Source organism: Mycteria americana, chromosome 1 (assembly GCF_035582795.1).
Source record: "Mycteria americana isolate JAX WOST 10 ecotype Jacksonville Zoo and Gardens chromosome 1, USCA_MyAme_1.0, whole genome shotgun sequence".
In the NCBI taxonomy this organism is placed as follows: domain Eukaryota; kingdom Metazoa; phylum Chordata; class Aves; order Ciconiiformes; family Ciconiidae; genus Mycteria; species Mycteria americana.
In genome coordinates, this window is record NC_134365.1 from 218,865,105 (window position 1) to 218,868,877 (window position 3,773).

The window sequence follows — 3,773 nt, forward strand, 5'->3', positions numbered from 1 at the left end:
TAAACTGGGTGGTGCTTTCACTGTCTTTCCCCCCCCCCCACCAGTAATGCCACGTGCATGTAAAACATGATGCATTGAAACTTTTTTAAATGGAAGTCATGGTGGCCTCAGTGCTCAAAGGGTTAACTGCAGTTTATTAACAGCTAATGTTTTTAGATTTGCAGTACACAACTGTTTAAATACTGTATTCCTTGTAAATGAAGTAAAAAAAAATAATGTTAAGGCTGGTGCCAATATTTTTGTTAATGAATTGTTCAGCGTTGTCTCTCACTACAGTCTGGTCAGAACTCTTTGTGTATAAGCTGGGCCTGAAGCCATTTTATAGCTTGTAGGCCTAATTGTGTAACTTTTCTTTCATAATGTTTTTGTTATAATATCTACTGTCATTTCTTTCATATAAATATGACATGTAAATTGTCATAATAAAAAAAAATTGAAATAACCTGATGTACAAAGTACAATGTGTATTGAAGAAACAAGTCTTTTTTAATGGTCATCGCATGTGCACCTACAGGAGGTACCTCTTTTTTACTTTTCAAATAAGCAGAGTAGTGGCTGCTGCATATCGTTCCAGCCTGTGGCAGCGACACTGCCTGCCACGGGAATGGAGAACTCATGTTTTCTGTTGATTTTGTTATGGCAGCTCAACTGACAGTTTTTCTTTCTTTCACCAGCTCTCGCTGATAGTGGGGAAGACCTGATGGATTTATTTTTGCAGTCGTAATGATTTTCTGCGTGCATTCCATCTTCTACATAATTTTGATATCTAATTTCATAGCGATGTTGCAGTCACTTGACAAAAACCAGCAGCTTGAAGAGGGTTCAGTGCTTGCTTTATGCTACAACACGCATTTTGTTTGCCGTTGGAGTTGTACAGTTGCTGAATTAGTGGTGAATTCTTACAGCTAGGGAGAAAATCTGCCTGGTTGTTACCAGTATTTGTTTGCAAGGGTCATACTTACAGCCGGCACCGTACCCAGCTAGGCTGTTCCAGCATACATCTGTGAGGTTTCCACGTGGTGCTAATGAGAGAGGAGCTGGGCTCATTTATTTAGGCTGAGATGTGTAAAACCACGAGATGGAAGCCTGCAGAGAAGCACTGGAGATGTAGATGTTCTGACACCTGGCTATGGCAGCGGACATCAATGATGTTTTAGGACTTGAACAGGAAAAAGTCAGGGAGAGAGAAGGGAATCGAAGAAAAGGGTGATTTCTCTCCGTGCGAATCACTGAAGCTTGTCAACCTTTTTTTCCTTTGAATGTGGTTATAGTCAAGCTACCGCGTGTTCCTGGAGTGATGAGGAATTGCTGTGAAATCCATCCTCCTGCTCCAACTGAAATGCCAAAATTTTACATTTGCATTTTTGACGGACTCTCGGTGTTTAAGTCTGAACTGGCCACCTTACAGCAGGCATTGCCCTGCAGTCAGTGGAGAGAAACAGGCTCCCTCGGGTGGTGAGTCCTACCTTCTCTCCTAAGATGACTCAATCACCCTGTGAAGGTTCCTGCTTCTCTCCGTTGCCTCTCAACGCAGCCCTGGTTGACTGAATCACTCTTGGACATCCAATGTTCAGGTGTTGGTGTGGGGGTGGATTGTAACTCACTTTTTAAAGCTCTTGCAGCTGAGGAAAAGAGCTTTCAAATAGTGCCCTTCTGTTTCATTCGTGAACTTACAGGAAATGTCTGTCTACCCACTCTGAACTTCTGTTAGATTCTATACTCAGTACCAGGGTATGAAGTATCTGGATCTTGTAAACGAGGAAGATGCGGATTTCTCCTCCTCCCTGAAGCCTCGGTCTTAAAACCAACTTCCCAGCCTGGGCTTAAACCATCCTTCCTGTCTTGTTTTGGAAGAGCAGTATGTGACACAAGGAGAGACTTGCATTTGTGTGTAGGAGAAATGAACTCTGTATCGCTCCACTGCAGTGGCTTAATTCAACTTCAGTCATTCAGAAATTTTAATTCAAAACAATCTAAAGGAGTTGTCATGTGATTTCCAGTTAACTACAGAGGCGGTGACGCGTCTCTGTGGTTGATACAGACAGCCATGCTAGGTAACAGGGGATGGACATGAGCAAGAATATTGATTTATAACCGCTAAGTGTGGTGAATGGGTGTTTCTGAATATTTGCATCTCTTCCCACCAGCTGCTGCAGTCTGATCGGTATTCACGGATGAATTGTCGATTTTTTGTTTCCAGATGAGCACTTGTTTTGGCATGGCAAACTTGAAGGGGGTCAAGAAACTTCCTTTTCCTTATCTCCTATTGCCTCTGTCGTTTTTTTCAAGCTATTCAAGCAGTGTTTAAGTATCACTTCATTGTGGAAAGTTGCTTTGATTTAGGTCAAGGTCGTTATTTTTATGAATAATAATTATTTGCATAATTAGAATCCAAAATGGGTAGGCGTGGCTGAGGAGCTATCCAAAGCATTTTAGAAAGCTCAGCCTAAAGGAACCATGTTATGTTCTTGTTCCCCCTGGTTTCTTCACACGTTTTCTTTTTCCAGAATGTGCTGCTTTGGCTCCTTGCTATCCAAGACCGTAACTAGGAAAGTCCAGAGAAGGGAAAGATGGAGATCTAATTCTGTTAATAATTGGTTCGTGTTTGTGAGAACCTGGGTTTGCACACAGGTAGGTAAATGACTCCTTAAAAGCAAATTCAAACTGATGAAAGGGAAGATTGAAAACCATGACAACAAGGTAACAACTGCATGGGCTCATGGTGAGTATGTTGCTATGGAGCATCTGCCAACCTGGAAAGTCACGGAGAAGAGATGTTTGCAGTGGTGCTGCCTTGCTGACGGAGTTATCGGGAGCATCATCCCTTGACAAGAGACATACTTCACTGGTGCAGACTGAACATTACCATTTATTTACCCACACTATACTGGTGTAATCCCCGTTTCTCACTGCAGTGGCATGTGTTGTAAAAGAAACTTGCTGCAGAAATGGTGTAAATCCATGGGAAGAAGCAGGGTCAGTGCCTGTGAGGGGACAGCAGCCTTGCCGCCACTGCAATCCGCTGTCCCAAGACTAGCCCCAGCTGCCTGATGGCAGCTCCCCAGGTACATACTGTAGTAGCACTGGGCTCCTGATCCCAAGTTCATCACTGCTGAGGGAAATCAACTGAACATCATTTAAACAATTCAGGTACTTGTGACTTTCTTTTTCTTCTCCACGTGTATCTTATCAGGCACTGAGTGCTGGCCATCCACCCAAAATTCCCTTTCCAGCATCTCATAATGGTCACTGAAAAGCTGCTGTGTTTGGTTTTTTCCTTTGTCACCTGTCCAACAGAGATTTACAGGCCAAGATACATACACTGCTCATCACCTGTCATCGGGCAGTACTGTCAGGGATCACCTCAGCGCTCCTCTTTGCTTCTCTTTTCCAGATAGTGAAAATTTTACTGAAACACTGCCAGAGACAGATGCTCCTGGAACACAGACCGCATCGCTCTGGAGATACACCTCGACTCGCCCTCAGGAACAAGAACATTTTGGGGTGAAACACCGTCCCCTCCCCTGCGGGTCGATGGTGAGGGGCAAATTACTTCAGGGAGAACGACAGCCTTCAGTGGTGCCTTCCGGTGCCGCACGGCCCGTTCGCTCTCCCGCTCCGCAGGCCTGGCCGGGGCGGACGACGACCGCCCCCAGGGCGGGAACGGCTCCAACATGGCGGCGGCAAGGGAACGCGCCACCCTCCCGCACCATCGAGACGTGCCTAGAGAGGCCCGGCAGGGCGAGGAGTTCCGCTTCCGGCCGCCGTCGGGG

At 45.3% G+C, this 3,773-nt stretch overlaps 1 long non-coding RNA gene across 1 annotated transcript; it reads right to left on the reverse strand.

Moving 5' to 3' along the window:
• Nucleotides 1–32: 32 nt before the first annotated feature.
• LOC142404430 (uncharacterized) lies at nt 33–3,724 on the reverse strand. Its single transcript, XR_012773864.1, has 2 exons — nt 3,322–3,724; nt 33–2,545 (listed from the first exon to the last, which is right to left on the reverse strand). It is a non-coding gene; the product is annotated as an uncharacterized LOC142404430 (long non-coding RNA).
• Nucleotides 3,725–3,773: the final 49 nt, after the last annotated feature.